Genomic DNA, 24,085 nt, shown 5'->3' with positions numbered 1-24,085 from the left:
CCTAATAATTTGTTCACCTAGCTCACCTTGGGCACCTATGTTCTGGGGCTGGATCAGCTTGTTCACCTGGCTTGCCTTGGAAGCTCTGTGTTCTTAGGGCTGGCCTTGCTGTAGCCCCACATGTGTGATTGTTCTTCAACTTCAGCCACTCCCCACAGCTCTTGTTTAATGACAGTGTTCCAGGGAAGCCGGTGGTGTACTCTCCAACTTAGTATATGAAGCAGGCTTAGGGAAAATTATTTCTTTGCTCAGTGATAACAGCTATTGGGCAGAGGAGTAGGATCTAAGCCTTTGTGCACAGCGTCAAAGCCTGGATCTTTTCCAGGAGATCAGTTTTTCTCAATTTTAGTTGTATAGTGGAATCATCTGGTATACAGACCTACCCACCTCAGCCAATTTCCCCTGGCTTTTGTAACATCCAGCTCTGTTGAGCACCTCTGTGTTAGGCCTTGCTGTATCTTCTGCCTGTAAAAAGGTGAGTGTTGTCACAGAAATGGCAAAGGAGTCCCTGGAAGTGGAGGAAGAAGGCTTCCTGAAGGAGACATTAGAGGTTGTCCTTGAAAGGTTGGTAGGGATCTCCCAGGAAGCCCTTGGAGGAAGTTTGAGCCAGAGAAGCTGGTCTAGACAAAGGCCTGGGGAGATGAATCTTAGTCTGGTGTGGCAAGCAAGAGCCATGGCAGCATTAGTAGACACTGATAGGATGGGCTTACCTTCAGGAGAAGCAGAGTTGTCAACCCAAGCTTTTGGGCTCTACCTGTCTGTCTGGTTTTTTGTTTGTTTTTGTTTTTCTTCCAGTACCAGGAATTGAACTCACGACCTTGCGCTTGCCAGGCAGGCACTGTGCCACTGAGCTAAATCCCTAGCCCCTACCTGTGTGTCATGGTCTAATCCATCCCTTTTTCTGGGTGTGGTTACTTGATCTTTCAGGGCTTTGGCCTTTCCCAGCTCCTGTCTCACTACTTTAAAGTCACAGAGAAGGAGGTCAAGATACATTTTTTCCCATGAAAACTGTAGACAGAATTGTCTGGGAATTGTTTGGGTTACTCTATTAAAGATCAGAACTTGAGTTCTGGAAAGATGGCAGAGCAGTAAATAGCAGTAGATCAGCCTCTCTGATTTGGAATCAATAACAACTTGGGGAAGAAAAGGAGGGAAGTGGATCTCTGGTACCTAGGAAGGATCTGAAGGGAGAATTGGAGCTCACAGGGAAAAGTAAAGAGACAACTTCAATGCCTAAAAAGGAGGTAGAAAACTGCACTTTCTCACTGACTCCCAGCTCATGGGATGAAAGAGGAGGCACAGATCTACAGAGACACAGTGAGTGTGGGTGATGCTGGAGGTCTCCATGGAAAAACACAGCAGTGGAATGGAGCAGTAGATACTGTGAGCTACAATAGCTGGTGAGTGACTCCAGTCCAAGCATCCTCTGAAGAGGGTGCTTGGGAGGACATCATCTTAGGGAGCCATCTGAACCTGGGACTTGGAGCAGCCATGGGTTAGCCTCATCTCAGGACTCCCAGTGACTGGGTGTAAGGCACAACTGTGGGAGCCATACAGTGTCATGGAGCTGAGGTCAGTCTAGCAACAGACACCTAGAGCATTGTAGGCTGAACAAATGAGTTCCAAACTCCACAACCAAAGACCACAATCAGCTTTAACTTACGTGGAGTTTAAAGCACCAGAATTGGCATCCTACCCTATTCCTACAGATTAAAAAGAAGAGCTTAGGAAAGTGATGGAAATTATGAATGCCCAATACAGGAAAGAACTAGATTCCATAAAACTGATTCCAACAGATATCCAGGAGATAAAAAATTCTTTTGAAAGTGTATACAGCACAGTCAAACAATGTGAGGACAGAATATCTGATCTACAAAACAGATTTAAGGCTAGTGATCATCAAGTGAAAGACTTCTTATGAATAGCAAAGGACTACAAAAATATTCAGCACCTGGGGCTGGGGATTTAGCTCAGCTGCAAAGCGCCTGCCTGGCAAGTGCAAGGTGGTGAGTTCGGTTCCCGGTACCGGAGAAAAACAAAAACAAAAACAAAAAAATTCAGCAGCTGCTAGATGATGCAAAGAACATAAGATTTATTATGTTTATATAAGATTTATTTATGAATCAATAAAAAATCAAAAGATAGCACCAGGACACAAAAGCCCTGTTCACAGAAATAATGGCAGAAAACTTCCCAAGCATGGAAGAAGAATTTGACCTACAGATAAATGAAGCATACAGAACTCCAATTAATTATGATCAGGAAAAAAAATACACCAAGGCCTATGTAGTCAAGATTCCAGAAATTCAACACAAGAACAGAATGGTACAGAATGTTAGAGAAAAGAAACAAATCACCTATAAAGGAAAGCCCATCAGAATCATGTTGAGCTTCAAGCTTCTAGAAAAAGAAGAGCAAGTTAAGCCCAAAGCAGGTATGATGGTGGAAATTATTAAGATCAGAGCAGAAATTAATGCAGTTGAGGCCAAGAAAACAATGCAAAGAGTCATGAATCAAAGAGCTGGCTTTTGAAAGAAATAAAAGCCACCATTATAGAAAAACAAGGAAAAGACTCAAATCCATGCAATTAGGAATGAAAAGGATGAAATCACAATGGACCCTGCAGAAATTCAAAACATCAGTATCTGCATTGAGAACTTTTCTTCTAATAAGATGGACAACAGAATAAATGGACAGATTTTTAGAAACATATGAATTACCAAAGCTAAACTGAGAAGATATAAAAATTCTAAATAACTCAACATCAGTCAATGAAATTTAAGATGTAATTAAAAAGTATTAACAAAAGCCAGGTCCTGACAGATTCACTACTGACTTTCATAAGAAATTTAGAGAAGATATAATGCACTACTCTTCAAATACTTTAATGAAATTGAAAGGGAAACAATACTCCCAAAGTTATTTCTGGAAACAAGTATTTCCATGATTATGAAAGCTAGAGAAAGATCCAACTAAAAAAGAAACTACAGGACAATCTCCTTAATGAGCACAGATGCAAAAATCCTGAACAAGATACTAGCAAACAGAGTGCAGCAAATCATCAAGAAGATTATACACTCTTACCAACTAGGAGTCATCCCAAGAATGCAGGGATGGTTCAACACATACAGATCAATAAATTCAATACACCATATCAAGAAAGCCAAGGACAAAACCACATGATCATCTCAATAGATGCAGAAAAAGCATGTGCAAAGTCTTAACAACCTTTGATGATAAAAACCCTACAGAAAATTGGAACAGATGGTCTTTATCCAATCTGATAAAAGTCATCTATGACAAACCAATAGTCAGTGTCATATTAAATGGTCAAAAACAGAAAGCTTTCACTGTAATATCAGGAACAAGACAAGGATGTTCACTATCATCTCTCCTATGCAATATAGTTGTGGAAACTTTAGAACAATTAGGCATGAGAAAGAAATAAAAGGAATAAATATAAGAAAGGAAGAAATTAAATTATCATTATTTGTGGATGACATGATACTGTACATAGAAGACACCAAAAACTCCACCAAAAAACTTTTAGATTTAATAACCAAATTCAGTCGCATAGCTATCAAAATCAATAGCAATCAAAAGTTAACCTAAATAAATAATCAAAATAAATCAAGTCAACCAATCAAAATCAATAGCATTTTTATACACAAATAATAAACTCACTGAGGGAGAAATTGGGGAAACAACATCTTTCATAATAACTTTGAAAAAAATGAAATACTTAGGGATAAATCTTCACAAAGGAAGCAAAAGATTTTTACATTGAAAACCAAAATAATTTGAAAAAGGAGATTGAAGGGGATATCAGAAAATGGAAAGATATTCCTTGTTCTTGGGTAGGAAGAACGAACATAGTGAAAATGGCCACACTCTGAAAATTGTTACACAGATTTAATGTAATCTTGATCAAAATACCAACAGCATACCTAACAGTATTAGAGAAAACCATCCTAAAATTTGTTTGGAACCAGAAGAGACCTAGAATAGCAAAAATAATTCTTGAAAAAAAGATAAGGCAGAAGGAATCTCAATCCGCAACTTGAAATTATACTACAAAGCCACTGTGATTAAAAACAGCATGGTATTGGCAAAAACAAAAAACAAAAAACAAAAAAAAACCCGAAACAGGCCTGAGGATCAGTGGAACAGATCCCAGGATCAGTGGAACAGATTATAAGATGCAGAAACAACTCCAGATACAGTGAGCTACCTTATCTTTGACAAAAGAGCCGAAGACCTTCACTGGGAGAAAGTTAGTCTCTGTAATCAGTGGTGCTGGAAAAACTGGCTTTCCACATGTGGAAGACTAAAACTAGACCCAAGTCTATCACTATGCACTAACCTAAAATCAAAATGGATCAAAGATCTAAATATTAAAACAAACACTAAATCTACTGGAAGTTAGAATAGGTAGAACTCTTGAAGATATAGGTGGAAGCAAAGATGTTATGAACAAAACCAAATCACATTATTACAAAGAGTCAACAGCTGGGATCTCATCTTATTAAAAAGCTTTTGCATAGCAAAGGAAATAACAGAGTGAAGGGACAACTTTCAAAGTGGGAAAAAATTTTGCAAGGTATTCCTCAAAGGACTAATATCTAGCATGTATAAAGAACTAAAAGAACCCCAGACCCCCCCGCCGCAAATGTAAAGACCCAATCCAAAGATGGGCATCTGAAATGAATAGACAATTCTCAGATGTAGAAGTAGAAATGGCAAGTAATTAATATGAAAAAATATTCAACATCACTGGTCATTCAAGAAATGCAAAACAACACTGAGATTCCTTCTCACTTTAGATAAAATGGCAATTATAAAAAAATCAATTTGTTATTTCAAATGCTGGTTGGGCTGTGGAGAAAAAACCCTTCTCTCTGTTGATGGGAGTGTAGACTGGTGCAACTACTGTGGAAATCAATGTGGAGAGTCCTCAAAATCGAAAACTGGAGGTTTCATTCAACCCAGCTATTTCCTTTCTTGGTATCTTCCCAAAAGAATTAAACGCATCATACTACAGTGATATATGCACACCCGTGTTTACAGCAGCATAATTTGTAATAGCTAAATCTTGGAAACAGCCCAAATGCTCATTAATAGATGAATGGATAAAGAAATTTTTTTATACAGTTGACTACTACTCTGCTGTAAAGAAGGATGAACCTGAGACATTTCCAGCTAAATGAATGCACCTTGAGACCATATGCTTAGGTAAGATAAATTGGACAGATATGTGCAAATATCACATTATTTCTCTGGTGTGAGAAACTAAAAGTGTAAATAAGGTTCAAAATGTATAATAGATATTGTGAAACAGGAAGAGAAAGTTCAAATGGAAAGGGGCATAGGGAGGGGAGGGGGAAATGTAGGAAGGGATAAGAATAAAAGAATAGAAAAAATGGAAACAGCTTTTGTGAATAAGGACGGGAAGGGGTTGAAGGGAATGGGAAAAAAGAAGAAAGATGTATCACGTGCAGATACAAATTCCCTATGATAAATGTTATCATTATATATAAAATGTATCAACAAAATGAAGAAAAGAAATATTAAAACAGAAACAATCTGCTACAAGACAGAATAGGTAAATCTCTTGAAGACAAGGATGTAGGCAAATATTTTAAAAACAAAACCACCACCACACAGGATATATTACAAAGAATCTACAACTGGGATCTCATCATGTGAGAAACCTCTTGCACAGTAAAAGAAACCACCAACAGGGCAAAGAGACAACCCATAGTGTGAGAAAAATATTTAACCAGCTGTTACTGAGACAAAGAATTGCTATCTAGAATATATAAAGAACTAAAAAAATCAGATTCCCCAAATGTAAAGACCCAATCCAAAGCTGGGCATATGAAACGAATAGACACTTTTCAGATGAAGACATACAATCAGGAAATAAATATATCAAAAATGTTCAACATCACTGGTCATTCATGAGGTGCAATTTAAAACAACACTGAGATTCTGTATCACTCCAGAAAGAATGGCAATTACAGTGGACTCTCAAGTTATGACTGGCCTGACATATGAACAACTTGGGTTGTGACCAGAGTTTTAGTTTTAACTTATGACCAAAGTCTGGAATTATGACTCGAATGCTGGCTGCTTGTGCTTCCAGATGGTCTCAGATACAGGAACACTGCAACATCCTTTCCTGTATGGGGTTAGTTGACGTATCCTGGGCCAGTGTCTTTAAGGACACTGAGGTCTGTCTGTATAAAGGAGAGAGATTTTGAAGGCTGTGTAGAGGAACCTGAGCCTTCAATTGACAACTGGGGTTACAGCCAGCCCTCGGGAACTAATTGAGTTCATAAGTCAACTCACTGGAATGTATAAAGAAATTAATCAATAACAAATGCTGGTGAGGCTGTGGGGAAAAGGGAACCTTTTTCCACTGTTGGTGGGAGTGTAAATTGGTAAACCACTATGGAAGTCAGTATGGAGTTTTCTCAAAAAACTAAAATTAGAAGTTCCATTTGACTCAGCTCTTCCTCTTACTGGTACCTTCCCCAAAGAATTAAAAGCATCATACCACAGCGATATGTGCACACCTATGTTTATAGCAGCACGATTTGTAATAGCTAAATCTTAGAAGCAATCCAGATGCCCATCAACAAGTGGTGGATAAAGAAAATGTGGCTTTTACATACAGTGGAGTACTACTCTGTCATAAGAAGGATAAATTTGAGACATTTTTAGGTGAAGAGACCATACTTTTAAGTGAAATAAATAGGACACACATGTTTAAATATTGCATTGTTTCTCTTGTGTGGGAAACTAAACAGGTAAATAAGGATCAAAATGGGTGATAGATATGGGGAAGTAGGAAGAAAATGTTTAAATGGGAAGGGGGAACAATGGAGTGGGGAGGGGAATGGAAGGAAACAAGAGAAGGTAATAATTGAAGCAAAGCTTTTGTAAATAAGGAGGGACAAAGAGTTGAGGGGAGGGGAATGGGGAAAAACGAATCAAGATATATTATGTACAGGTACAAAGTCCCTGTGATGAAGGTGATCATTATGTATATCAAAAGTGTACTAGTAATATTAATGTAAAAAATACACAGAACCTAACCTGGGAAGCTCATGCCTGTATAACGTGTGATCCCACAGGTGTGGAACTCTGGTCTACCTTTGTAACAGTTTGGTCCTTTCAGCTTGAAAGCACTTGGGCTGTACTGTCAGATGGTCCCAGGCCGTGAGTGTGCCTTCCTCCTCATTCTGGGTAGTAGGGTTTTCCCACAGGTGAGCAGTAACTACCACCCTGTGTGCTACTAAGGGAGCGGCTGCACATAGCCCTGAGGACTCCATCTATTATGTTCTCTTCCCCCTCCAACAGCGGCTTCCCTTAGACTGATGGGAGCATGACAGGTTCCTGGAGAAGCAGTTTGCGGCTGGCTGTGAAGAGGTCTATTGCTGTGCTAAGAAGTTGGACCCAGGCCTGCCTGAGGGATTGGAAGGCCTCTGAGTAGCTGAGCGCCTGTCTTAGGAAGACACCTGGGCCAGTGTGGCGATTCCCCAGTCAGAGTTCCCTGGAGCACACAGTGGTGCACCTTGACTCCTTGGAAGGCTGCCTTTAAGGTAAGGGTTCTAGGTCCTAAACCCAGAAATTTTAGTTCCCTAGACTGGAGTTGTGGTTCTGAGGATTCGAATTGTAACAAATTCACAGGGAGATGCTGTTGCTGCTGGTGAATCAGGTATGTGGGCCTAACTCAGGGCGCTGATGGGTTTAAGCTTCAGATCTTCCCAGGGACGCCTTGGCCGTCCTCTAACTCTGTGGTAGCTAGTCTATGGCATGCATGATGCAGTGAGTATGCAGAACCCCTTCTTTGGCACCTGAACCAAGTTGCAGTGGCAGATCATTGGATAACTGTTTTTTTTTTCCTACACTAAAACCTCAGTATTCAGGTTTAATTGCAGTGTTGGCACTTTGTGATAAATAAGTGAGTTTGGGGCTCCAGTCTGGGCACTCAGGCTTTAGAAGGTTTGCCACCAAGGCTCTAACTGGTGCGAGCCTGTTTCCTTACCAATAAATAGGACACCACTGATTTCCCAAGAGTGTTGCAAGAATCCCATGGCATGTGTTCAACACAGTGCCTACAGGAAGCGTTCTGTAGTAGAGGTTTATTTTTATTAATATTAGTAAGGAAGATGTTGCAGAAGTCTAAGGGAGAGGTGAACAAGAGGCTGAAAGAGGCCAGCGGCTGAGGGAGGGAGAGAAGGGATTCTGGTTTTGCCAAGGTTCAAAGATCCGGTGAACCCTCCCTCCTTGGAGGACCCTTCCCTTCTTCAGCAGGTAGTGTTAAACCTGCCTGTTGGCCCCTGTATGGCCACTAGAGGGCAGTAGAACCAAGGCTGAGGGTAAAACACGGTGTGCTCTGTAAGGTGGAGACTGGTCTGTGGTTCAGCCTCCATTCCCTGTTCTCTGAAGCCTAATTGTGTATTCCCTCTTCACTCTTATGTATTTGCTAACGTTTTTGGAAGACACTTCACACTGCAGGCTCCTCTTGAGTTCCTGCTTGTCTTGTGGCCTAGGATTAGCAGCAGCTGAAGCATGCATCTCTCTGGCAGTTATGTTTATTTTTCAAGGGCACAGGTGGCACAGAATATGGGGCCTGCTCAGTAGAGCTGAAGATGAACCACAGTTGCTCTTCTGCCAGTTAGAAACCTGGGGCCTGTTCCATCTTGCACACCCCCACGCCCCCAGCTTCCTACCTCCCCACCAAGCCTGGAACATTTGATCCTGTGGGCGGATAGATAAAGGGAACTTCAAATCCAGAAGAGGGCAGAAAGAGACCTGAAGTGTATTTACGGTACTTGGTAATGTGCTTGTGCCAAGCTCTGTACACTGACTTTGTTCCATGGCAGTAACAGCATGTACCGTGACAGCAGCTTCCATTCAGAGGTTGTGTGGCAGGGGCTGGGCCCTGTGCTAAGTGATTTTCACCTAGGGATTCTTCTAACTCTTACTAATCCTGAAGAAATGGAGGCTCGGGGAGGTTACGGTAACATGCGCAGGTTACTATACAGGTTAAAAATGGTGCCGTCAGAAATTCAAACTAGTGTAGCTCATTCTAAAATCCAAGCTCTTTCCTTCACAATCTTTGGGCATGGATGGTTGATTCCATTTTCAGTCAAGCTCTTTCCAGAAATAGGATGTACAGACATTAGGAATGGGAAGGTCAGAGCTATGACGAAGCAATCTACTGAGCACTCAGCACCCACAGCATAGGGTGCCAGCTAAGAGCACGGATCGGGAGCCAGGTTGCCTGGGTTCCCATCCTGACTCTGCTGCCTGCCGTCTCTGTGACCATGCACAGACTGTTCATGTCTGAGCTTAGTTTCCTTATTTGTAAGATGGGTAGTAGTAGTAGCTACCTCACTGATTTGCTCTGAGGGTTAAATGAGTTAATACATATAAAGTGCTTATATCAATGCCAGGCATAAAGTAATCCCTCAGTAAATGGTAGCTGTTATTATTATCATCATTACATTTAACCATTATGCTGTGTTTACCTCTGTATTCTCAGTACCTGGCATGTATTAGGAGTTGGTAAATGTTTATAAAACGATTTCTTGGATTTAGAAAATGTCTCCTGCACTCTGGAGAATACCATGTGCTGGTTTGATGAAAAAAAAAAAAGGAATTCACTTTTGCCCCTGTCCTCAGGACTTCTAAGTCTGGTAGGAGAGCTCAGGCAAGGATGCTAATTACTATAGCAGGCAGAAACTTTTCACAGAGGTTCAGAGGTAGACCAGAGCACTTTTGAACTGGGGAGAAGGCTGGGGGGCTGATTTCAGAGGATGTAGCTTTTGAATTGGTAGAGAAGAAGGAGATGAAAGGGTGGGCTGGGCTGGAGAAGTCGGGCTTCTTTAGGGCCTAACATACCTCCAACTGCACAAAGGCTCTGGAGTCAAGTTGGGTTTTTATTCATTCAGCAAATATTCACGCAGCATGGGCGAGTCAGGCACTGAGACATAGAGGTGGCCTTTGACCCAGTCCCAGCCCTCAAGTGCCCTGGGTCATAGAACAGTAGCCAAGAAGACAAACGCTAATTCATTGTGATGAGGGGAGCAGCATTGCCTTGGAGCCTCTTCAATGCCTGAAAGAGACACGTAAATCAGACTACTTTACGCAGAAAGGAAATTAACTGGCTCAGGTACTGGAATACAGAGAGATGTGGCTGGATCTGATCCAGGGTCTCAGAATGTGTCCCTAGGAAACTCTGTTGTATTCTTCCTTTTCTCCATGTTGGCTTTACTCCATGGCCGCTTCTCCTTTTGTGCTGTCACAGGTGGATCCCAGCAACTCCTTGCTTCTATAGTACCAGCTCAGGAACTCTACCATAAAGAGGGTACCTCTTCGGAGCAGTTTCTAATGTCATGGTGTTACTCAGTTTTGGGTGCTGGAATCTCTTTCTGGAGGTGACTTGTATCTTCTTTCTGTCCTGAGCAAAGGATTTGTCATGACAAGTAGAAATGGTAGCAAAGTTTTATTAAAGCAGGGAAAGAAACAAGCTCTGCAGAGCAAGTTTGGGCCAAGTGCAAAAAGAAAAAGAAGTACATACATCCTATAGCAGGAGGGTGGGCCACCATGCAGGTGGGAACACAGCAGCAAAACTCATTGTGGATTGTCCTTCTTGTATCAGTCACTCCTCAGAATGATGTCAGGTCCAGGTCATTGAAAACCTGCTCAAGTTCTTGTGAGAAGTCCACATGAAGGGATTTGGGAACTGCTCTGCACATGTGTCCTGGGATTTTGTAATTAACAGGTCACACCTACTTCCCCAGCCAGCTTTGCCATGCCCTAGTCTCTTGTCTCAATGGACATGAGTGTCATTGGACATCTTTGGTCACATGTAATCACTATGGCAAGAAAAAGTAACAGAAAGTACAGAGTGTATCACTTCTGCCCAAATTACATGGACTGATTGTAGGTGGTGGGGTGGAAGGGGTATGATTCCCCAAAGGAAATTCAGATGCTTTTACCAAAGCTGGGTGGAATGAATATTTAGCCAAAACTCAGAGGTGTCCACCCAGAGCCACCACATGGGAACAAAATAAAGAGGCTTGGCTTGAGACTGCAGTTCCCAGGGATGTAATCACCATTACCAGTTCTGTGACCATGTCCGGGTCACTTAACCCGAGTCACCTTGAGTCTCAGTGACCCCATCAGTAAAGTGGAAGTGATGGTCCACGTTGCCAGCTTGAATTAACATGAAAGCATATTGTATATTGCCCAGGCAAGCTCTGGCATGTGTCACTGCAGGTTGGTGTGGCTTGAGCCAAGTCTCTGGATTATCTGACCAGTTCCAAGGCAGCTGCCTGCCAAGACAGCAGCCAGGGAGAGCAGAAACAGCCAAGCTGTCCTGGGTTTGTACTCTAAGTCTGCCATTCACTAGCCATGCTTTTTTTCTTCTGTGAAGTGAGGGTCATCCTTCTTGACTCCCAGGGTTGCTGGAAAAGATGACAGGGTGATATATAACCAGGACTTGTCATAGACATATGATATCTGATAGCATACCCTGATCTATAACTAATGATAGATGTGTTCTTCGTACAGTTATTACTCCAGAGCATGCCAAGCGTCCAGGTGCACATCTATCAGGACAGACCACATTCTCTAGAAACAAATCCTGTCCTTCTGGATAAAGAGTACACTTGGTCAGCAACCGGGGCCCTGGGAAGGCTTCATGTAGACTGGCTCTTCCCTCTTTTCTTCCAGCTTGGGGTAAATTCAGCCTTGTAGAGGTTCATGTTTCACTATTAACTCCCCCTCAGGCTCTGTTATCAGCCTGTCTTTCATTTCTGCCACAAGGCTTTTAGCCAGACAATTTGAACAGCATCTCATCTGGAGTGTGTTAACTTTTTTCTCGCATTGCTGGCAGAGATCTGGGATCAGCTCTGCATTAGGACAAGTTGTAAGTAAACACATTTGCTCAAATGTGGTCCCTCCTCCCTTTCCTTAGCCTTATCTTTTTTTCTTTTTGAGACAGAGTCTTGCTATGTAATTCAGACTGGCCTTAAACTCACTATATAGCCCAGGCTGGCCTAGAACTCATGGTGATTCTCCTGCCTTAGCCTCCCAAGTCCTGGGATTTTAACTGTGCATTACCAAGCCTGGCTTAGCCTTATTTGAGAATCATACAACTTCAAGACAGGAAAACAAAGGGTGTTTAGAAAAGACCTTGGAAATTATTTAATTTAGCCAGCCAATTTTACAGAAGAGTATATTGAAAATGTTTAGTTAAATTGCCTATGATATTTTGTAGGTAGAGATGGAGTTGGAAATCAGGATTTTTGACTCTTAGTCCAAAGTTTTACTATAGTGATCTAGTGCTTCAATGATAAAGTCACTTCATCCTTACGTCTGCTACTGTATTTCAGGTTCTAGTTGGGGCACTGTAAAAGTGAAATAAGCAATCTGGCCCTGAACTTTCCATCCGTACCTCACTCCATTCCTTCTCCCTCATCCATCTGTGTACATAAATCTGCACATTCATATTTTCATGCAGTCACCCACCTACCCTTCATTTGGCTTTTCATTCATCTGTTTATCTCACAATCCATCTATTATCTAATCCTATTTCTATCTGTCTACTTCTCTTTCCATCTATCCCTAAATATATCTGTTTATCTATTTCTCCATTCATCCAGCTGTCACTCCATAAGGCTCCCAGTCCTGTCCTGCGCTGGGGAAATGGAGATAAGTAGAAACAATGTTCTTTAAGCTTTCACATAGAAGCTGTTCAAGTGTGTGCAGAGGGCTCTTTGTACACAAAAATGGACTTGCAATTTGTCCATTATTTATGAGAAGGCTTCATTTGGAGGGTAAAAGTAGAGTTGTATCTTAGGTAGGCATTTCCCAGTGGAAGAAACAAAGAGAAATTTTCTGGGTTGGGGAACAATGGAGTAAAGGCATGAGGGTATATGGCAGGTTTGGGAGGGGAAGAAATTGCTTGTCACCTGATGACTTCTTTAAGGCCAGTTAATAGTCAAGAGAGATTTTTTGTAAGGACCTTAATTATGAAGTTTGGAGCCAGAATGTCACCCATTGGTATCCAGAAACCATTGCAGGGGTTTCAACAGAAAGTGATGGAGGTCGGTGAACATTTAAAAAATATCAGTCTAGGTTGGATCGGGGGAGAGACTGGACATACGAAGACTGCTTAAGGCTTTTTCTAGCTGCCCTTGGAGAGCTGACATCATGGCCTGAATCAAGGTGCGGGTGGAAAGACAGGGCCTGGGGTATGGGTTTGAGTGGCATGTGGAGGAATACCCAACAGAATTTGAGCGAGGATTTGAGATGCCTGATGAAGTGATGGACGACAATGCTATTTGCTTAAAGACCACAGGAAGAAGAGGATTTTGTGGGGTGGGAATAGTAGTACCTTCATTCAGTTTTAGGTATCTGCAGGATAGCTGACGGGATGTCTAGGGGGCAGTTAGTAGTAGGATTTGGGGCTTGTACAAGATGGGGTTGGAGAAGAGAGGGTGAGATGTCCTGGGTGTGCGTGCCAGTTGCACACAGAGCAGCAGACAGAATACTGGAATGGGGCCAGATCCTAGGTCTACCTGAAGGGGAAGGACCTTCTGGACTGCAACCAGTTCACCCAAAGAAGGAGTACAGGAGAAATAAAACTAGGTACACTTTTACAGTTGTACCATGCTTATTTCATTGTTGGCATTGGCGAGGGCAGGATGAAGGGTATTCAGAAAATATGTTTTCTTCATAAGACTTCTGTGAGTATGAAATTATTTCAAAATAGAAGTTTAAAAAAATACCCATAAAACCAGAAGTAGATTGTACTGGGTGCATAAAGATATCCTTTATGTTATCTTTTTAAAAGATAGTGAGAAGTTTTGACACATGTATTCTCTTACGAAATCCATTAACATATTCAGGGTAGTGAATATACCCACCATCCACCAATATTTTTCCATGTCTCTTTGTCATCCTTCTTCTTTGCCTGCACTCAACCCTACTCATCCAGTAGGCAATCACCGATCTGCTTTGTGTCACTAGCGTTTTCTATCAATGGAACCATGTAGCATATCCCCTTTTGTCTTATTTCATTCGATTATCCTGATTATTTTGAGATTCATCCACATTGTTTGTTTCATAAGAATCCATTCCTTTTTATTGCTGCAAAGTATTTTGATGGATGGCTGTACCACACTTGTTTATCTTCCCTTCTTGATGGCTATGTGAATTGCTTCCAGTTTTAGATGATTATAAACAAAGCTTCTATGAACATTTGTGTACAAGTCTTTATGGGGATGTGTAATTCTTTTTCTGTGAGGTAAATATGTAGGGATGGGATGGTTGGATCATAGAGTAACTGGCTAGTTCCTCCACATTCTCATCAATGCTTGTTATGGCCAGTCTTTTCAGAGTAAGCCATTCTAATGAGTATGGAGTGGTATCTAATTGTGGTTCTATTTTGCATTTCTCTGATGACCAGTGACATAGAACATCTCTTCTGCTTATTTGCCATCTGTATATCTTGTTTTGTGAAATAGCTACTCAAATGTTTTAATCATTCAAAAGGTTTGTTTTCTTATTGTTGAATTTTGGGTGCTTTTTAATTCTAGATATAAGTGCTTTATTACCTATAAGGTTCATGAATATTTTCTTCCTATCTGTGGCTTGCCATTTTATTTTTATTTTTTTGAAAGTGTCTTTTAAAGAGCAGAAGTGTTTGATTTTTATGGAGTCCAGTTTATTGTTTTTTTAATGAGTCACACTTTTTGGTATTAGGTCTAAAACATATTGGATATGATATGTTACCCAAGTCCAAGTACTTTTGTTTCCCTGTAGAGTTTTTATATTGTTAGGCTTCATGTTTACATTTAATCTATTTTTTAGTAATTTTTATAGAGGATATAAGTTTGTTTTTTGAAATAGGTAGCAAGTTTTTAAAAATACCATTTATTGAGAAGGCTAGTTTGTCCACTGCATTTCTTTTGTACCTTTTATCAAAAATCCATGTATATATATATGTATAAAGTCTATTTTTGAACCCTCAGTGTCATTGAACTGAATGACCATTTTGATGCCAATATCACACTGTCTTGATTAATACAGCTTTACAATAATTTTTGAAATCACGCAATCTCTTTGCCTTTCAACTTTGTTCTTCTTTTTCAGATTTGTGTGTATGAATCTGGGCTCCTTTGATTTTCTGTTCTTTGCATGAATTTTATTTTTTATTTTTTAAAATTTATTTTAGAAATAAAAGGAGGGAAACATTAACAGACAGATAACCTTCTACAAAATAGCAAAAGAACAGTACAAACAATACAGAGTTACAAAGTGGTAGAAAATTAACAATGCTTGTTGTATTACATATTGATATCCTCAAAGCGGTTTCTCATGAAAACAAATAGAGATATGCAATATTGATCAATCAAGAACTCATTAACAGTTTCTTTCAGTAAAGAAATAGAAGACAGTAGATCAACTATGTTAACTGTCCTCTATCTACATATATACAAAATTTCTCCTTCTTTCCCTCCTCTTTTCCCATATCCCAGTTGCCTTTTACCCATGAGCGTTTTGTTATCATTTCACAGTGTCTACCATACCTCCGAGTTTTTATTAACCCTTTCAGGTTTTACACTAGTGAGACAATGTGGTGCTTGCACATGCAGGTCTGATTTGTTTCACTTATGAGTATGGTCTCTAGTTGTGACCATTTACTTATAAAAGCCTCAAGTTTATCTTTCTTTATAGCTGAGTAATATTCCATTGTATAAAAATACCACAATTTTCTTATCCAATCCTCGGTGGATGGACATTTGGGTTGCTTCCACAATTTAGCAATTACAAATTGTGCTGCTGTGAACATAGGTGCACATATATCACTGTGATATGATGTTTTCAGATCTTCTGGGAAAATACCCAGAAGGGGAATAGCTGGATTGAATGGAACCTCTAGTCCTAGTTTTGTGAGGAATCTCCAAACTGATTTCCACAGTGGTTTCACCAGTCTGCATTCCCACCAGCAGTGGAGAAGGATTCCTATTTCTCCACAGCCTTGCCAGCATTTGTTATTGGTTGATTTCTTAATGCTAGCCATTCTTACTGGGGTAAGGTGGAATCTCAATGTTGTTTTAATTTGCATTTCTCAAATGACTAATGATGTTGACCATTTTCTCACATATTTATTTGCCATTTGTATTTCATGATCTAAGTGTGTATTCATCTCAGCTGCCCATTTTTGGGTTGGGTCTTTGAATTTGGGGGGCTGATATTTTTTAATTCTTTATATGTTCTAGATAGAAGCCTTTTGTCTGAGGGACAGTCAGCTAAGATTCTTTCCAAGTTGTGGGTTTTCTTTTTACTCTGCTGGTGATTTCTTTAGCTGTGCAGAAACTTTCTAGTAGGATGAGATCCCAGTTGTTGATTCTTTGCAGCATTTCACGTGCAGTTTGGTTTTTGTTCATGAACTCTCTGCCTACCCCTACATCTTCAAGGTTTTTACCTACTTTCTCTTCCAATAGATTTAATGTTTCTGTTTTAATATTGAGGTCTGTGAACCATTTTGACTTGAGTTTGGTGCATGGTGATAGACTTGGGTCTATTTTCAGTCTTTGGCAGGTGGCAAGCCAGTTTTTCCAGCACCACTTATTAAAGAGGCTATCGTTCTTCCAGTGAGTTTGTTTGGCCCCTTCCTTTATCAAAGGTTAGGTGGCTGAGTGTGTTTTTGGTTGTGGCTGTTTCTTCCAGTCATTTGCATGAATTTTAGAGCTAGCCTGTTAATTCATACAAAAAAGCTACTTGATATTTTAATTGAGATCATGGTAGATAAATGGGCCAGTTTGGACAGAAGTGAATACTAATAATACTGACTGTTCTTCATAAAGTGTATCTCCAGGCTTACAGTTTTTCTTGTAACACTTTCATTATGTTGCTTTATTTTCTTGCTTGCATTGCTTCTGATGAGAAATCTGTGTTATCCTTATCTTTGTTCCTCTATATGTTACATGCTTTCTCTTCTCTCTCTTTTAAGATTTTCTCTTTATACTAGTTTTGAGCAATTTTATGATGTTCCTTATTGGAGATTCTTGAGCTTATTGAACTTGTGGTTTGTAGTTTCATAAAATCTAAAAAGCTTCAGGTATTTTTTTCTTCAAATACTTTTCTGTCCACCTTCTTCCTATGGATAGCAAGCTGCATGGAGTTGTAGTGTGGTTTGTTGGTGCTCTTTTCACTTTTTAAAAATGTTTCCTATTACATGTTTCATTTTGAACAGTTTCTGTCGCTGTGTCTTTGCATTCATGGTAGTTCAATATTAATGACTAATCTACCATTAATGTGAGCCAGTATATTTTTCATCTCAGAAATTGTTGCTTTGACTAGTGAAAATTCAATTTTGGCATTCAAAATATGCCTTCCATGCATCTAGTAAACTTTTTTGAAAATATAAAGCATTTAACCAGAGATGGAGGGCATGGAGAGAAAAAGAGATGGAGAAAAAAAATTGAAGAAAAAAGTGGAAATAGATCTTTTGTAAATGGGAAGGGGATCAAGAATTGGAAGGAGCTGGGAGGGATGGGAGGGGTAGGGGATGAAAAAAGAAGTAAGATGTGTTATGTACATGTACATGTAATCAGTATGTACACAAACATGTACTAACAATAAAGATTAAGGAATTTAAAGAAAAATATACAGTGTATTAAAACATAATAACTTTTAATGTCCTTCGTTAATTCTGACATCTATATCAACTGTAGTTTGGTTATAGTTGATTTTTCCTTATTTTTGGGTCTGCTTTCCCAGCTTATTTTCATGCAAACTAATCTTTTATTGGAAGCCAAACATGGTGAATTTTACCTTGTTGGTTGCTGGCTATTTTAGTATTCTTGAAAATATTCTTGAGTTTTACTTTGGAAAACAACTAAGGTATGTGAAACATTTTATTTATTTATATTTTTGTATCTTGCTTTGAAGATTTATTATGAAGGACCAGGGCTGTGCACAGTGTAGAATTAGTTATTCTTACTGTGAGTGCAAGACTGAGTATCTATGGAATGTTCTGTGAAGCTTGAGGTGTTATAGTCTGGCTGGTAGGAACAGGCACTGTTCTTGACCTTCAGGACCAGCAGCTATGGCCTGTAAGTCTTTAATTCTTTCTATGGCCTTGGGTAGTGTGTATACTGCTCAGTGCTCTGCTGATACTTTGTGTGGGGGAGTGAGGGGGACCCATTAGGTGCCTCTGGATGTTTCTTTCTGCGTGGCTGTCTCGTCTCTGGTATTCTTCCCTGTCCAACCCAGACACCTTTGTCCCTTTGAAGCTCTGCCTCCTCAACATAAGTTGTGTGCCAGCCTCTGCTTTGCTTCCTTCTCGCTGCTCCATTACCTCAATTTCTTCTCCAGGCAGTTAGGTAGGGCAGCTGCAGGCTCACTTTGTTTTTTTGTCTCACAGGGATCATTATCTTTTATTGCCTGATGCCTGCTGGCATGAAAACTGTTGTTTTAGTTTTTTCTTTTGTGGCTTTTTGGTTTGGTCAGGAGGGAGAATAAATCCATTTTCTGCTACTCCATCATGTTGGAAGCACAAGTGTCTATTACCTTTTTTATTACATTATTTTTTTTTTTCAAAATACACAATAGAAGAAACCTTTCTCTGTAACAACAACCAACACCTTGACAAAGCATGTTCTCATGGTCCCAGGATTACTTTGCTTTTCAAAGCAAGTCTGTAGGATGGGTGCTATATTCCATCTTATAGATAAGGGAACAGAGCCTTAGAGAGGTGAAGGGACTTGTCTAAGGCCCAGAGTCTTAAAAGAGAGAGTCAGGATTGGACCCCTGTCCCCATTATGCTTATAGTTCCCAGAAGGCAAAACAAAGCCAAATGAAAGTTTGATATTATTATAGTTTTAAAAGTAGCTTTTGGGAAAGAGGACAGATGGGTGAGCTCTGAGATTAATATTCCTGAGGTTGTAGGCTAGTGAGTTTGGGAATTGGGGAGGGTCAGGGATTTCTGTGAGTGGTCTTCCTACTGCAGCCCTCCCACTTTGGAAAGCCAGTGTGTCTTCTATTTCGTGCACTCTGCCAGACAGGGAGTTGGGCTTTCTGCCAGAGCTGTGGCCCTGAGAGTTTGAAACTTGATTGACTTTATGGGCATCTGTAGGAAGTAGAGGGGATGGAGTTAGGAAGAGGTAGGGGATAAGAGTACTGGATGCTCAGGTTAGAGGTGATAAAGGAGGTGTGGAGATGAGGAGGAAATACCAGAAGGTAGGAGGGGCAGCTTGTGAGAACTGTGGGTAGAGAGCACCTGGGGCCGGTGGCTAAATCCCACTGTCTTCTGATTTGTATGATTATTGCTATTCTTCTCACTTCCTCTGAGTGAGAAAGGTGAAGTATGAGTACTTATGAAGTATAAGATGTTATGAAGACAGCTTGCCAGGTGGGCAGGTGGGGACACAGATGACTGGCAGTGGAGAGAGAGATGGTAGGTGGTAAGTGTGCAGCTCTGAGCCCCGAGGAACAGGTGGAGGGGGCTTATCTTGGATGTGAAGAATTGAGGGCATTTGTGGGTGATTTTTAGTGAGATTTCTTTTGAGTGAGTTTTTAAAGAAAATGTAGAGTAAAATGAAACATAATAATTAGCAAAAGGAACAGCCAACATCATACTAAATGGACAAAAACTGAAAGTTTTCACTCTAAAATCAGGAACAAGACAAGGGTGTCCACTGTCTCCACTTCTGTTCAGTATTGTTCTGGAAACTCTAGCTACAGCAAATACAGAAGAGAAATAAAAGGAATAAGGATAGGAAAGGAAGAAGTTAAATTATAATTATTCACAGATGATATGATACTCTACATAGAAGACCCCAAAAACTTCACTAAAAGACTTCTAGATTTAATAACCAAATTTAGAAGTGTAGTGGAATACAAAGTAAACACTCAAAAATCAATAGCATTCCAGGGGCTGGGGATTTAGCTCAGCGTCAAAAGCCCCTGCCTGGCAAGCGCAAGGTCATGAGTTTGGTTCCCGGTACTGGAGAAAAACAAAAAAACCAAAACAAAACAAAAAAATAGCATTCCTGTACACAAGCAACAAACACACTGAGACAGAAATTAGGGAAACCACACCCTTCACAATAGCATCCCCCCAAAAGGAGAAATACTTAGGAATTAATCTAACAAAGGAAGTAAAAGATTTATATATTGAAAATTATAGTACTCTGAAAAAAGAGATTGAAGAGGATTTCAGAAAATGGAAAGATACTCCTTATTTATGGATTGGAGGGGCCAATATTGTAAAAATGGCCATAGTTTCAAAACTGTTATACAGATTTAATGCAATCCCAATCAAAATACCATTAGCATATCTCACAGATCTAGAGAAAACATTCCTAAAATTCATCTGGAACCAGAAGAGACCTAGAATAGCGAAAGCAATCCTGGGCAACAAAGGCAAGGCAGGAGGCATCACAACCCCAGACTTGAAATTACACTACAAAACTGCTGTGGTAAAATCAGCATGGTACTGGCAAACAACAACAACAACAACAACAACAAACTGACACGAGGATCAATGTAACAGATTAGAAGATGCAGGCATAACTATAAATACACTCAGCCACCTGATCTTTGACAAAGGGGCCAACCATGTTCACTGAAAGAAAGATAGCCTCTTTAATAAATGGTGTTGGACAAAGTGGTTTTCCACATGCTGAAGACTAAAACTAGAACCATATCTATCACTATGTGTTAAGGTCAAAATTAATAAAAAATCTAAATAACAAAACAGAAACATTAAATCCACTGGAAGAGAAAGTAGGTAGAAATCATGAAGACATAGGGGTAGGCGGAGAGTTCATGAAGAAAAACCAAACTTCATGGGAAATACTTCAAAGAATTAACAGCCGGGACATCATCTTATTAAAAAAATTTTGCACATCAAAAGAAATCACCAGGCAGGAGGGGCCTTGGACTTAGGAAGCCTTGGTGAGATGCCTGGGAGCCTGGGTCCCCTGGCCCTGCCCCCGCTGCCACCTCAGGAGGGCCTTTGGATTCGGGAAGACACAGTGAGCTTCCTGGGAGCCCAGATCCTCTGGCCCTGGCCCCTGCTGCAACCATGGGAGGACTCTTGGACTCGGGAAGCCTCAGTGAGCTGTCTGGGTGCCTGGGTCCTCTGGCTGCAACCCCTGCCACCACCATGGGAAGGGCCTTGGACTCAGGAAGCCTTGGTGGGCTGTCTAGGAGCCTGGGATCCCTGTCTTTGCCTCCTGCCACCATCTCAGGAATGAACCTGAATCCCGGGAAACCTAGGGAGATTTGAAAATGACAAAAAGAAGAAGCAAAATGCAATCTCAGCCAAACACCCCACACAGAACAAATCCAGGAAATATCAACATGGAAGAACATGGAAGTCATACACCTGAAATCTCTGAAATGATAGCACCTGAAGTAAAGAACCAAGTACATCAGACTATAGAGGAAATCAGATCAGAAATAATTGCTCAGGTAAAAAAAGAAATGCCAACCATAATGAAAGAATTGCAGGGCATATCAAAAGAAGACAGATAAAAAAAGAGTAGCACAGAAAAATGATGGAAACCTTGAATGAACAGTATAGGAAAGAATTAGAATGCATGAAACAGATTCAAAAAGACATTCAGGGAATTAAAAATTCCATTGAAAGCTGGAAGAGCTGCTTGAATGAAATGGAAGATAGATGCTCAGACCTTGAAGACAGCATTGCAGGTAGTGATTGTGAAAGAAAAGATCTCAAAAATAACAAAGGAACAGCAAATAACAATTCAACAGCTGCAAGATGATGTAAAGAAAAGCAATATAAGGCTGATAGGTGTCAATGAAAGAGCAGGAGGCAACATGAATGACATAAAAAGACTATTTGCAGAAGTAATAGCAGAAAATTTCCCAGGCATGGGACATATACCTTATATATAAATAAGTGAGGCATATAGAACCTCAATTAGCCATAACCAAAATAAATCTACACCCAGACACGTAATAATGAAGATCCCAGAAATTCAGCAAAAGAACAGAATATTAAAAGCTGTTAGAGAAAAGAAACAGATCACCTATGAAGGAAAGCCCACCAGAATCATGGCAGACTTCTCAACACAGACCATCAAGTCAAAAAGAACTTGGACTGATGTATTTCATGTCCTAAAAGAAAACAACTTCCAACTCAGATTGCTGTACCCTGAAAAGCTATCTTTCAAAATTGATGGAGAAATAAGATAATTCCATAACAAAGGTCAACTGAAGAAATTCATGAGCACCAAACGAATCCTACAAAGAGTACTGAAAGATATTGTACAAAAAGGTAGAAATAACCACAATCTCAAGACCAACAACAGAAAAGAACTACCAAGCAAGGCAAGCAATGAAACAGACGGAGAAAGACCAGCAGTGGGAAAATAATATGTTAAGGATAAGTCAATACATATCAGTAATAACCATTAATGTAAATGACCTCAATTCACCAATCCAAAGAAACAGACTGGTAGAGTGGATCAAGAAACAAAATCTAACAATATGCTGTATACAAGAAACACATTTAACTCAAAAGGAAATCCATAGACTGAAAGTCAAAGGATGGAAAACAATACTCCATGGGACAGGAACTCAGAAAAAAAGCAGGAGTAGCTATTCTGTATGCAGACCATGCAAACTTCAAACCAACAACAATTAAAAGAGATAAAGAAGGTCACTATATTCTTGTTAAGGGAAAACTACAAGAGGAAGAGATAACAATCATAAATATATATGCACCAAATATAGGAGCACTCAATTACATAAGGCAAATTTTAACAGACATGAAAAATCAAATAAGTCATAACACAATTGTAACAGGGGATTTTAACACTCCATTGTCATAAAGAGATAGATCAACTAGACAAAAAAACAGCAAAGAAATAACAGAACTAAACCAAATATGTGAACAAATGGACTTAGTAGACCTTTACAGAGTATTCCACCCAACAACATTAGAATATGTGTTCTTCTTACCTGGGCATGGGACATTTTCTAAAATAGACCACATGCTAGTTCATAGAACATGCTTAAGTAAATGCAAAGGAATTGAAATTATCCCGTGCATATTATCAGACCATAGTGCAATGAAACTGGAAATAAATGATAAAAGAAATTGCAAAAACTCCATGAAAACATGGAAATTAAATAACAGCCTCCTGAACAACCAATGGGTCATAGAAGAAATTAAAGTGGAAATTAAACACTATTTACAATCAAATGAAAATACAGGTACAAGCTACTGAAACCTGTGGGATGCAATGAAAGCTGTCCTCAGAGGGAAATTTATAGCAATGGATTCCCACATCAGGAAAACAGAATACACAAATAAACAACCTTATGTTACACCTCAATCTTCAAGAAAAAGAAGAGCAAGTTAATCTCAAAGCCCAGAGAAGGGAGGAAATTATAATGATCACAGCAAAAATGAATGCAAATGAAATTAAGAAATAATATGAAGAATTAATGAATCAAAGAGTTGGTTCTTTGAAAGAATAAGTAAAATTGATAACCCCCAAGCCAACCTTATCAAAAAAAGGAAAAATAAAACACAAATTCATGCAATAAGGAATGAAAGCATGATATCACTACAGATCCTGTAGAAATTCAGAAGATCATCAATACCTACTTTGAAAATCCTTACTCTCATCAGGTGGAAAACAGAAGAAATGGACAGATTTCTAGATACATATGAATTACCAAAGCTGAATCAAGAAGATATAAAAATCTTGAATAATCTAATATCAGCCAATGAAATTGAAAATGTAATAAAAACTTACCAACAAAAAAAAGCCCAGGTCGTGATGGATTCACAGCTGAATTTTACAAGAAATTTAGAGAAGATTTAATACCAATTCTTCTCAAGCTCTTTAAAGAAATAGAAAGGGAAGCAATTCTCCTAAACTCATTCCTGGAGGAAAGTATTACCCTGATACCAAAACCAGAAAAACAACTAACCAAAAAGGAGAACTACAGGCCAATCTCTCTAATGAGCATAGATGCAAAAATTCTCCTGAATCTGTTATAGAGGGACTAG

General features: G+C 39.7%; 1 long non-coding RNA gene across 1 annotated transcript in view; it reads left to right on the top strand.

Annotated features, from left to right (window-relative positions):
• Positions 1 to 7,558: 7,558 nt before the first annotated feature.
• The window catches only part of LOC106147519, a 27,680-nt gene continuing 11,153 nt past the window's right edge, over positions 7,559 to 24,085 (top strand). Inside the window, exon 1 of the long non-coding RNA XR_001232443.1 lies at positions 7,559 to 7,607. This is a non-coding gene — a long non-coding RNA (uncharacterized LOC106147519). The remainder of the gene's footprint in view (positions 7,608 to 24,085) is intronic.

The sequence above is a fragment of the Chinchilla lanigera genome, unplaced genomic scaffold (genome assembly GCF_000276665.1).
Source record: "Chinchilla lanigera isolate Chin_1 unplaced genomic scaffold, ChiLan1.0 scaffold00007, whole genome shotgun sequence".
In the NCBI taxonomy this organism is placed as follows: Eukaryota; Metazoa; Chordata; class Mammalia; order Rodentia; family Chinchillidae; genus Chinchilla; species Chinchilla lanigera.
This window is presented reverse-complemented; position numbering and strand designations above follow the sequence as displayed.